This window comes from Bos taurus, chromosome 23, assembly GCF_002263795.3.
Source record: "Bos taurus isolate L1 Dominette 01449 registration number 42190680 breed Hereford chromosome 23, ARS-UCD2.0, whole genome shotgun sequence".
NCBI lineage: Eukaryota > Metazoa > Chordata > Mammalia > Artiodactyla > Bovidae > Bos > Bos taurus.
The window spans coordinates 17497513-17510597 of NC_037350.1; the positions used below are offsets into that span (position 1 = coordinate 17497513).

The window sequence follows — 13085 nt, forward strand, 5'->3', positions numbered from 1 at the left end:
GAGTGGCCAGGCCTTGATCCCTGCCCCTGCCAGGTGCATAGGGAAACCCTGGAGAAAAGGCCCCAGTGTCTTCCAAGACGAAACAGGCTTTCCCATGGTAGGTGTGAATGGGGTTAGACATCAGGAGGTACTGACTTCCCAAATGAGGGTGGTTTCTGAAACAGATCATACAAAAGCCATCTCTCCCTCCTACCTCCCCACCTCAGCCCCAGTGGCATCTCCATGGGGGAAGCCTAAGATTTAAGGGTCACTCTGCAGCCTGTGAGACTGAGGTCAGACATGGGAAAGAACTTCCAAATAGTGGGCTAGATAAGGAGTGTCATACATCATCAAAGAAGGGGGTGCCCTGGGGCCTATTAAGGAACTGGGGAGTCACGGGCCACACCTGAGGCAGTGGAGGTGAGATCTGGGCCGGAGTCCAGAGAGCAGTGTCCTCCTCGCTGGCCTTGAGCAGATCCTTCTCCTCTTCTGCAGATGGGAGGTGATGATACCAGCTTACCAAACAAGGTAGGCTCAGGCTGCCAATGGCAGGGTGATATGGGTGGCTTTGCTCTGTGTATTTGGATGTTGTACGTCCTTCCAAAAGTAAACCATATCATATTTTTAATGCCTTGGCATAGGTTGTGCCTTTCTCTACCGGCAGATCCACAGGCCCTTTCCAGCTGCTGTTGCAAGTACTTTGAGTGCGTTGAACTCATTGAATCTTCTCAGTGACTGTCGTTAGCCCCATTCAGAGAGCACACCAAGACTCAGAGAGGACTAGTGACTGGTCCAAGCTTAGCAGTAGCCCTTAGCGGGCTCCAGGGCAGTGCTGCCATGGTAGATATGTTCCAGTCTCTGCACGGTCCAACATGGTAGTCACCGGTCCCATGTGGCTTTCATCTTTTACTTTTTAAAATATATATTTATATGATTTATTTGGCTGCCTGGGTCTTAGTTGTGGTGCACGGCTTCAATCTTCCTTCCGGCTTGCAAATTCTTAGTTGCAGCATGTAGGATCTAGTTCCCTGACCAAGGATCAAACCTGGGCCCCCTGCATTGGCAGCGCAGAGTCTTACCCACTCGACCACCAGGGAAGTTCCCCTTGTGGCTTTTAAGCATTTGCCATATGACTCATGCAACTGGGGAACTTTGGATTCTAATTTTACTTAATTCTAGTAACAGCCACATGTGGCTAATGGCTACTGTACTTCAGACTCTGCTGCGCCATGAGCAGGGACCATCTAGATGTATCCCTGTCATGTTCCAACCACCCTCCTCCTGGCTGCTCCCAGCCCAGACTTCCACGAAAGCTCTCTCTTTTTGCCACATTCCTCTGTGAGAGCTCCTTTGTCCCACCCACAGCTACCTGTAGATTCCCTATCTGCCCTGAAGGTGTCCTGGAAGGCAGGGGCTGCCTGGGGCCGTATGTGTGAGCTCCCGGTGGGGTCTGACCCTGTGAGGTCTAAGAGCCTCACATGACACCAGGCAGAAAACACTGCTCCCCGCTCCAGAGGGGACCCAGCCCTCCTTGGTGGACCCTTATCGACTCCTGACAACTGGGGAGGCATGTGTAGACAGCCCTCCCACGCCAGGGCCTCAAAGCTGGAGGATTCCCCCCTGGGTCACACCCTCTCCTGGGTTCTGACAGGCCTCCAGCTCTGTTCCCAGGGCCCTGATGCAGCCCTGGACACTGGGGCCACAGGAAGGGGTCAGGCACAGGCACCGGGGGTCATAGAAGCTGGAAGGTTCCATTCCCCCAGGGAACTCCCATGAAGTAGGAAATGTTGTCAGCAAGGTGGGCAGGTGGGAGGAAGCATCTGCTGCAGGAAGAAGAGCGAAGTCAAGGGCACAGAGGCTTTTTGGTTTGGCTTCATGGTCACATGGGAAAGAAGGGTCAAAGCTACAGAGAGCCAGATCAGAGCACGCAGCTGGCTGATAACATCGATAGCCACGTGCGTGCAGCGCTCCTTGCAGGCCGGCACCTTCCGGACCCGTCACACCAGTTGATTCACTTGGTCCTCACAATTGCCTGAGGGGTGGATATGCCAGACAAACAAGGAAATGCAAGCTCCAAAAGAGAAAGTCACCTGCCCGGGTCCCAGAGCTGGCAGGTTGTGCCCCCGACCGCCTGGCCTCGCCCAATGCTGCACACGCCCGCCTCCTTCCTGAGACTCTGCCACTTCACTCTGCAAACAACAGATTATAAGGAAGGTCTGGCTGGGTGTCTGCTGATTGCTGAGTGGGAATGGTGAGTGGGGATGGGAAAGGCTGGAGGCCAGGAGCCAGAGCAGGAATGGCTGCTTAATTGGGAAATAGGAGGCCCGTCCTGAGATTCTTAGGAAACCAGGTCAGGAGGGTGAGGGAGAGGCCAGGTGGTCAGGGTGGGGCAGAGGAGGACTGTGTTAGAGAAAGAGAATTGAGTTTCAGTTCAGTTCAGTTGCTCAGTCGTGTCCGACTCTTTGCGACCCCATGAATCACAGCACGCCAGGCCTCCTTGTCCATCACCAACTCCCGGAGTTCACTCAGACTCATCCAGCCATCTCATCCTCTGTCGTCCCCTTCTCCTCCTGCCCCCAATCCCTCCCAGCATCAGAGTCTTTTCCAATGAGTCAACTCTTTGCATGAGGTGGCCAAAGTACTGGAGTTTCAGCTTTAGCATCATTCCTTCCAAAGAAATCCCAGGGCTGATCTCCTTCAGGATGGACTGGTTGGATCTCCTTGCAGTCCAAGGGACTCTCAAGAGTCTTCTCCAGCACCACAGTTCAAAAGCATCAATGCTTTGGCGCTCAGCCTTCTTCACAGTCCAACTCTCACATCCATACATGACCACTGGAAAAACCATAGCCTTGACTAGACAGACCTTTGTTGGCAAAGTAATGTCTCTGCTTTTCAATATGCTGTCTAGGTTGGTCATAACTTTCCTTCCAAGGAGTTAGTGTCTTTTCATTTCATGGCTGCAGTCACCATCTGCAGTGATTTTGGAGCCCAGAAAAATAAAGTCTGACACTGTTTCCACTGTTTCCCCATCTATTTCCCATGAAGTGATGGGACTAGATGCCATGATCTTTGTTTTCTGAATGTTGAGCTTGAAGCCAACTTTTTCACTCTCCTCTTTCACTTTCATCAAGAGGCTCTTTAGTTCCTCTTCACTTTCTGCCATAAGGGTGGTGTCATCTGCATATCTGAGGTTATTAATATTTCTCCCGGCAATCTTGATTCCAGCTTGTGCTTCCTCCAGCCCAGCGTTTCTCATGATGTACTCTCCATATAAGTTAAATAAACAAGGTGACAATATACAGCCTTGACGTACTCCTTTTCCTGTTTGGAACCAGTCTGTTGTTCCACGTCCAGTTCTAACTGTTGCTTCCTGACCTGCATACAAATTTCTCAAGAGGCAGGTCAGGTGGTCTGGTATTCCTATCTCTTTCAGAATTTTCCACAGTTTATTGTGATCCACACAGTCAAAGGCTTTGGCATAGTCAATAAAGCAGAAAGAGATGTTTTTCTGGAACTCTCTTGCTTTTTCCTAGAGCATGTTAAATTTGAGGGGCCCTGACTTATATGCAGACTTCACCTTCTAATGCAGGGGGTGTGGCTTCAGTCCCTGGTCAGCAAGCTAGGATCCCACATGGTTGAGGGCCAAAAAACAAAATAGAAGCAATATTGTAACAAATTCAATAAGGACTTAAAAAAAATGGTTAACATTTTTTAAAAATCTTAAAAAGAAAAACACCTGAGGTAGAAGAAACTGTCCACACTGATTTGGAGGTCAGGGTGGACAGTTGAGGCCTCAAGAGGACTGATAAGGAAGGGAAACCCCAGTCTCACCCTAAGGCCTTCTGGTCTCTCCAGGACCAGAGTGGTAGGCCTTCAAGGACACGGAGGAGGAGACCCCAGGGAACATAGGAGGTCAGCGTGCAGAGGCTCGGCTCAGGAAGATGGGAACGCAGAGGCCCCAGCAGATTCGGTGCCGAGGAGGTCCTGGCAGGGCCTGCAAAGCAAGGACCAGGGGTGAGCAGGGGCAAAAGGCAGGCCGTGTGGTGGGAAGTTGGGGTGGGGGGCATTCTCCGGGAAGAAGAGGAAGATGGTGCAGTGGTTGGAGGGGCAGTGGGGTGCACCTCTGGGGGGCTCCAGGCACGCCCCATTGCGTGTTAGTCCCTGGAGCTTCAAGTCTGCCTGCCTGGCTCCATCTTGTGAGAGTGGCTCCTCTGAGCTCCTCCCCCACACCCTCCCCAGAGCACTTTAAAAAGTGCTGAGCCCACTGCAGGCCCTGGGAAGGGTTTGCTGATTCACAAAGGTGGAGGGCATAGCAGCCAGAAGATGGCAGAGCCCTCACCCTGCCCTGGGGAGGGCGGGCATCCCGAAGCCTGGGCACACGGTGGCCTGGAGGATGCAGGCGAGGCAGCAGCACCCCTGCCATCCCTCACACACACTCTGTGCCCGGGGGGAGGTCGGCAAGGGCCGGCCCCAAGAGCCAGGAAAAGAGAGACCCACGGATGGACGCATAGTCTCTGAGGCAGAGGAGAAGAGAGGGCCAGATGAGCAGTCCTAGCACAACGGTTCTCCAGGAGAGGGCACAATTCCCGCCAGCAGAAAATCAAGGAGGGCTCCGTGGAGGAAGTGGCGCGAGTGCTGGGCCCCGTAGAGGTAGAGGGAAAGTGCACAGGCAGGAGATGGAGAGGCCTTGCCAGCATCTGGCCAGGGGCCTGGTTGGTTAGCTCCTGCGGGGGCTGCCTGTGAGGGACGAGTGACATGAGGCCAAAAGGAAGCTGGGTTCCAGTAGAGAGAGCTTTGAACGTCCCACTGAAGAGTCTGAACCTTATCCTTCCGGCAGAAGCAAGTGCTTGCAGGACTGACAGCAGGAGGGACCCCTGGGGTAAGGGGGGTTGTGGGAGGGCAGTGGGGTCCTCAGTGGGAGAGCAGAGGACGGGAATGTCCATGAGGACCTGCTCCAACTCTCCCACAGCCGGGCTGGTAAAAATAGCTAGGAATTCCGCTGGGATAAAAATAGACGTGGGCGGGGGTGTTCACCTGCACCGACAGGTAGGAAAGGTATGTTATGGCTGAGGGCCACCTGACAGGTCACGAGAGGGAGCCGGATCCCCACAGAGCGGCTGCCTCCTCCTCCACCCTTGGAGACCCAGGCCCTCTGGGCAGCTCTGAGCAAGGCCTGACCACGAGGTGCGGTCTGGAGTTGGCTCTCCTGGGCCTGCAGGCCACCCCCTCTCTTAGGCTCTGGTTCGGGGCAGGCCTGGCTTTGGACATCTTCTGAGAATCCTCTGGGCATCTCCTTACTTTCATCTTGTTTCTGAAAAGAGTCTCTTCCCCGAGGGCAAAGCATCTCTCTCCTAGAGCCCCTGTCTGCACTGGGTTTTTTTCTTGCTGTTATTTTTAGCTGTGCTCAGTTGCTCAATCGTGTCCAACTCTTTGGGACCCCTGTGCTGTGGCCCACCAGGATCCTGTCTGTGGGATTTCCCAGGCAAGAATACTGGACTGGATTGCCATTTTCTTCTCCAGGGGATCTTCCCGACCCAGGGATTGAACCTGAGTCTCCTGCAGTGGCAGGCAGGTTCTTTACCACTGAGCCATCAGAGAAGCCCATTTTTAGTTACCATTCAGTAAAATGTACTTTCTTTTCCTTCTAGTATACAGTTCTATGAATTTTAACATATGTCTAGATTCATGCAACCACCACCACAATTCAGGATACAGAACTGTTCCTCATCCCCTAAAAATCCTTCATGCTATCCCTTTATAATAAGTTACACCCTCACCACACCCATAACCCTGGCAACCACTAATCTGTTTTCCATCACTATAATTTTGTCTCTTCGAGACTGTCAACTAAATGGAATTGTTCAACACATAACCTTTAGACTAGTTTCTCTTACGGAGCATAAATGTCTGAGATCCATCCAAGTTGTTGCATGACTCCATATCATGCCTTTTAATCGTTGAGTAGTATTCCATTGTCTGGATGTACCATACTTTATTTAACCATTCACTCACTGAAGGACATTTAAATCATTTCCAGCTTTCGACTATTATAAATAGAACTGTTGTACAAGCTTTCATGTGAAGAAAAGTGTTCATTTCTCCGGGATTTCTGGGTCATGTGGGAAGCATATGTTTAACTTTACAAGAAACTAACATACCTTTTTCCCAAGTGCATGTACCATTGTACATTACCACCGGCAATATATGAGGGTCCCATTTCCTCTGCATTCTTATCAGCACTTGGTTCTGTCAAATAGTTTTTTTTTTTTAATTCTTTCATTACATATAATTGTATGTTTTGGGTTTGTTTTTGTTTTTTGTTTTTCCTTTTTTGGCTGCACTGAGTCTTCACTGTGTTTCAAGGGCTCTCTAGTGCAGAACGACTTTAGTTTCCCGCAGCACGTGGGATCTTAGTTCCCCAACCAAGGATCAAACCTGCGTTCCCTGCCATTGGAAAGCAAATTCTTAACCACTGGACCACCAAGGAAGTCCCAAGAGTTTTTATCATAACTATCCTTATAGGTGTGTTTTTTCTGGAATTTGTGTGGTGTATCTCATCAAGATTTCCACTCGCATTTCCCTCATGGCTAATGATGTTGAATATTTGCTCACGCATTCAGCTGTCATCTTTACATCCTTATGGTGAAGTGTCTGCACAAGTCCTTTGTCCAGCTTTTAATTGGGTGGCTTGTTTTCTTACTGTTGAGCTTGGAGAGTTCTTTACAGAATCTGGATAGAAGTCCTTTTCTGCGTGTGCGGTTTGAAGATATTTTTTCCCACTCTGCAGTTAGTCTCTTCGTTCTATTGGCAGTGTCTTTGGCATAGCAAAAGTTTTTAATTTTAATGAAGTTCGATTTATCAGTTTTTCCTTTCATGAATCATGTTGTCGGTATCATTTTTAAAGCCCGTCACATCACCCTGAGTCATGAAGATTTTCACTTATGTGATCTTCTAAAAGTTTTACAGTTTTATGTTTTACATTTAGATCTCTGATCCATTTTGATTTGCTCTTTGTATTTAAGCCAGAGCTAATATTTTTGCTCAGGGTGACCAATTGCTCCAACGCCATCTGTTGAAAAGACTACATTTCCTCCACCAACATGTCTATACCACTGTACGTGCTGATCATACTCGTGTGTGTCAATTTCTGGATGTTCTATTCTATTTCATTGATCTATTCCATTGCTTCGCCTTGATTACTGTCTTGATGACTGTAGTTTTATGCCAAGTCTTAAAATCAGATGGATTCCTCCCACTTTATTTTTTGTTTTCAAAACTGTTTTTTGTTATCTAGTTCTTTGCCCGTCTGTAAATTTTAGAATCTACTTGTTAATATCTAGCCCTTGTTAATATCTAATTCCTGCTGAAATACTGATCAGCATTGTGTCCAATCCATAATTCACTTTGGGAAAATTGACATCTTTAGTACATTGAACCTTCCAACGCATAGATACAGTATACTGTTGATTTATATCGGTGCTCATTGATTTCTTTTTTTTTTTTGGCCACACCTGTAAGGCATGTGGGATCTTAGTTCCCTGACCAGGGATTGAATCCAGGCCCCCTGCAGTGGAAACATGGAGTCTTAGCCACTGGGCCACCAGGGAAGTCCCTTCACTGATTTCTTGCGAAAGCATTCTGTAGTGTTCAGCATATAGATCCTGCATAGCGCATTATGGTCTTTCATTTGTTCAGCTAATACTTGGCTCCTCCACTAGACTCTCAGCCCCGCAAGGGCAGGGATCACATCCATGTTGCACCTGCTACGAGTGAGCTCCCAGGGGTCTGCCCGCTGTGAAGCAGGCTTTCACTAAGTATCTCTGAGTGAATGACAGCACTTCTGCATTCATTTTATGTAATCTTCTCTAAATCCCTTCAGGATAGAGATTATGCTCCTTACTTCATGAAGGAGAAAACCAAGGCTTGGAAAGGAGCTGTAGTAAGAGTCATTCTAAGACTGGAGCTAAAGATTCACATCCCTTGGCATACATACCCTATAAAATCCCCTCCCTTTGAGTGTGGAAAATACCCTTGAATGTGATGAGATATCATTTCTATGATTAGATCACACTCCATGGCAAAGATGAAAGGATTTTGCAGATGTAATTAAAGTCCCTAAACAGTTGGGAAATAGACTGGGAAACAGTGGAAACAGTGTCAGACTTTATTTTTTTGGGCTCCAAAATCACTGCAGATGGTGACTGCAGCCATGAAATTAAAAGACGCTTACTCCTTGGAAGAAAAGTTATGACCAACCTAGATAGCATATTGAAAAGCAGAGACATTACTTTGCCAACAAAGGTCCGTCTAGTCAACGCTATGGTTTTTCCTGTGGTCATGTATGGATGTGAGAGTTGGACTGTGAAGAAGGCTGAGCGCCAAAGAATTGATGCTTTTGAACTGTGGTGTTGGAGAAGACTCTTGAGAGTCCCTTGGACTGCAAGGAGATCCAACCAGTCCATTCTGAAGGAGATCAGCCCTGGGTGTTCTTTGGAAGGAATGATGCTAAAGCTGAAACTCCAGTACTTTGGCCACCATATGCGAAGAGTTGCCTCATTGGAAAAGACTCTGATGCTGGGAGGGATTGGGGGCAGGAGGAGAAGGGGATGACAGAGGATGAGATGGCTGGATGGCATCACTGACTCGATGGATGTGAGTCTGAGTGAACTCTGGGAGTTGGTGATAGACAGGGAGGCCTGGTGTGCTGCGATTCATGGGGTTGCAAAGAGTCAGACACGACTGAGCCACTGAACTGAACTGAATCACAAAGGAGATTTTCTTGGGTGGGTCTGACCTAATCAGGTGTGCCTTTAAAAAAAAAGAAGGAATTTTTTAAGAAAACATGGACCATTTTTAAAGTCTTTATTGAATTAGTCTCCCAGGCGGCACTAGTGGTAAAGAACCCCCCTGCCAATGCAGGAGACGCAAGAGATTCGGGTTCGATCTCTGGCTCAGGAAGATCCCCTGGAGTAGGAGATGGCACCCCTCTCCAGTATTTTTGCCTGGAAAATTCCATGGGCAGAGGAGCCTGGTGGGCTATAGTCCAAGAGCTGAAAAGAGTCAGACAGGACTGAGCGACTGAGCACACACACATTGAATTTGTTATAATATTGCTTCTTTTTTTTTTTTTAATGTTTTGGTTTTTTGGCCATGGAGAAGGAAATGGCAACCCACTCCATACTCTGGCCTGGAAAATCCCATGGACAGAGGAGCCTGGTGGGCTACAGCCCATGGGGTCGCAAAGAGTCGGACACAACTGAACAACTTCCCTTCCTTTCCCTTTTTGGCCTTGAATCATGTGGGATCTTATCTCCCCAACCAAAGATCGAACCCACACCCCCTGCATTGGAAGGTGAAGTCTTAATCACTAAACTGCCAGGGAAGTCCCTAGGTGTGCCTTTTAAATGAGAGTCTAGAGGACACAGATGAAAGGAGCCAGGGAGGTCTGAAATAGCAGAGGTGCTCTCCTGTTGGCCTTGAGGAAGCAAACTGCCATGTTATGGAGCAGGTCACATGGCTGGGAAGAACATGGGCCTCTAGGTTGAGGCCCCCAGTCCCCCAGCTGCAAGGAACTTGGCAGAGGTGATCTCAGATGACATCACAGTCCCAGCCAACACCTTGATTTCAGCCTGCTGCAACCCAGGACAGAGAACCTAGTGATGCTGTGCCCAGACTTCTGAGCTACAGAAACTGTGCAATAACAGATGGGTGTGGTTTTAAGCTAAGTTTATGGTGATTTGTTATGCAGCAATAGGAAGCGAACACAAGGCCCTATGCTAGCGTCCCCACGTGGGTCTCTAGCTGCCAAGATCTTTCTCCCCACCATTCAAGCAGCTCCTGATGGCTTCTCCTCTTAGGGAGCGAGAGGAGCCTTCCAAGTTCATGCCTTTTGTTCTGCTGTATTTTGTTCTTCTCTTTGGACCTCAAGCTTACAGAGATCTGTGATACTCATTAATGGTCCACAGGCAGCCCATTTCCATTTACATTGGTTAGTTAGTTGGTTTTAATAACACAATAAACTTACTTACCACCACCCAGAACAATAGCTAGTTCTTGTTCTAACATCCATAAAGTCACCACCCAGAACAATAACTAGTTCTTGAGAATAACCACATCTCACCATGGCCCTCACTCCTCTCAGCCCTTCTACCTGCGGTAACTCATCTAAATTTAACATTCGTCATTCCCTTGCTTAATACTTTATAGAGTTTAATCACATCCATGTGGATTCCATAAAACTCATTTTAACATTTTAATGGTTTTTAACTTTATAAAAAGAATCATGGGGTACATAATTTCTGGGGACTTCTTCATCTCAATTTTTTGTTGCCAAGATTCATGCATAATGTGGCAAGTTAAAGTAGGCCATTCATTTTGACTGCTGTATAGTATTTCATCCTGTGACCACATAGCCACAGCCTGTTCATCCACTCTGCTGCTGATGGGTATTGGGGTGGTTTCCAGCCCTACTATCGTCAACAGCGCTACTCTGAACATTCTCATCAAGTCTCCTGGTTAATTAATTCATTTCTGTGTCTAGTTCTGCTTGAATAAAGGCAAGGAAAGGACTTTGTTGCTTTGTCACAGGGGAAACAGGAGCCTAATAGAACTTCCCACTAGGGCCCCACCCTTGACTGCTGGGAGTGATTGCTCCCACTGCACTCACCCCAAACTGCTGCTCCCAAAAGATACATCCAAATGCCATCAGCCCAAACACCCAGATATGGGGCCTTGAGCCCCGCTGCCACCCACCCAGGGAGTGTCAAGAGCACTCAGCTGCTCCGCCCCAACCCGAGTTTCAAACTTGAGAATCAGCTCCAAGGAAGCTCCCTGACCACGGTGGCAGCTCCCTCACGGCTTTAGCATCACTCTGCACTCGGAACTTGATATTCCAAGGTGTCCCCTGGCCTAGACCACCACAGAACAGGCGATGATGGCAAGGGTGGCAGCAAGTTGGCCAAGCAGGAAGTGAAATGTAGCCCCAGGCCAGCCCCTGCCCTGCCGAACCTCGATGGAGACCCTGGTTGAGTCACTGACCCCTCTGGAGCTACAGTGTCCTCACACAGCCCAGAGGTGATGCACAGCCAGTGAGATAAGAGGTTTGACATCTGGCTGGAGGGAAAGTACGAGAGGGTGGAAAGGCCTGAGAGCAGTTCAGGGTCCTTTCTGTACAAAGCACTCTACCAGGGCTGAATAGAAGTGATGCTCATGCCCGGAGTCCCTAACTGCATTGTCAGATGAAGCAGGAGGGGACCACACCCTCTCCAGGCTGTGATCCTGTCTCCCTGCCCCTTGGCTGCCCTCTCAGCACGAGCTGACCTCACCTCCATGGGTGGCATGGGGAATGAGACTCCTGGCTATGGGACAAGGGGGCCCAGCAGCTAGGGACTCAGCCCTCTGCAAACAGAACTGAGTCAAAACCCCAGCTCCACCCCTTTCCAGCTGTGTGACCAGGCGGCTTGCCTAAGGTTTTCCACCCTCAGTTTCCTCACCTAGACAATGCTCTATGATGTCGTGATTAACAGTCCCCTCCTTGTGCTCCCGTCTTGACTCTGCCACTTACTAGATATGTGACCCTGGACAAGTCACTGAATCTTCTGGTGCTTTGGTTTCCTCAACTGTAAACTAGGGTTGCAAATGCTGCTGCTGCTGCTAAGTCGCTTCAGTCGTGTCCGACTCTGTGCGACCCCATAGGCAGCAGCCCACCAGGCTCCTCTGTCCCTGGGATTCTCCAGGCAAGAACACTGGAGTGGGTTGCCATTTCCTTCTCCAATGCATGAAAATGAAAAAGTGAAAGTGAAGTCGCTCAGTCATGTCCGACTCTTAGAGACCCCATGGACTGCAGCCCACCAGGCTCCTCCATCCATGGGATTTTCCAAGCAAGAGTACTGGAGTGGGGTGCCCTTGCCTTCTCTGTGCAAATGCTAGCCACCTCACAAATGAAAATTAAATGAGTTGATGTTTGTAAAGAGATTGAATGCCTAGCACACAGTAAGATCTCAGTAGTGACGATCAGCGGAGAAGGCAATAGCACCCCACTCCAGTACTTTTGCCTGGGAAATCCCATGGATGGAGGAGCCTGGTGGGCCGCAGTCCGTGGGGTCGCTAAGAGTTGGACAAGACTCAGCGACTTCACTTTCACTTTTCACTTTCATGCATCAGAGAAGGCAATGGCAGCCCACTCCAGTGTTCTTGCCTGGAGAATCCCAGGGACAGGGGATCCTTGAGGGCTGCTGTCTATGGGGTCGCCCAGAGTCGGACATGACTGAAGCAACTTAGCAGCAGCAGCAGCAGCAGCAGCAGTGACGATCAGAGTGATAGTCAGCATCATTCATCCATTTACTTAAGTAGTTTCAGTGGGGGGGGAAAGTAAACTATGCACCAGGCACTTTGTCTAAAACTGTCGGGGAGGGTCTTCCCTGGTGGTCCCGTGGCTAAGACACTTTGCTTCCAGGTTTGCAGGGGGCCCAGGTGTGATTCCTGGTCAGGGAACTAGATCCCACAGGCTGCAACGAAGATCCTGCAGGCTGCAATGAAGACTGACGATTCTGCGTGCCGCAACTAAGACCCGGTAACAGGGAGGCCTGGCGTGCTGCGATTCATGGGGTCGCAAGGAGTCGGACATGACTGAGCGACTGATCTGCATATAAGCTACAGGGGAAACACAGCAGAGAAAGACCGCCTTCAAAATCTCACCACCTGATGACTCTGAGACAGACTCAGGTACTCGAGAGGGGCGGAGGAGGGGCTGCACTGCCTGTGAACTGGGTGCTTGGCTAGAGAGAAATCAGGGCGCTTCATGAGGGAGGTGGCGCTTAGGGACAGGACCTTTAGGAGGACTGGGGGCTTGCACAGAGGAGGAAGAGGGCAGAGAGAAGTGCTTTATCCAGACATTACTGTCCAGCAACGTGGGGAACACGCCTCTAGGTGCAGCTAAGTCTTAGCCCTTCCCTGTTCAGAGAAGAAATCGAGGACCAGAAAGAAGGGGTCCTGCAAAGCCCAGTTTGGTGGCAGAGACCCTAAGACTCCAGGCCACACCCTGACACCAGTGAAGCTCCATCACCCTGCCTGGTCAGCTACTGCTGTGTAGTGGAGCACCCCAGAAC

General features: G+C 49.4%; 1 non-coding gene across 1 annotated transcript; it reads right to left on the reverse strand.

Moving 5' to 3' along the window:
- Nucleotides 1-1003: 1003 nt before the first annotated feature.
- On the reverse strand, nucleotides 1004-1076 carry TRNAG-GCC (transfer RNA glycine (anticodon GCC)). The gene has a single exon. It is a non-coding gene; the product is annotated as a tRNA-Gly (tRNA).
- Nucleotides 1077-13085: the final 12009 nt, after the last annotated feature.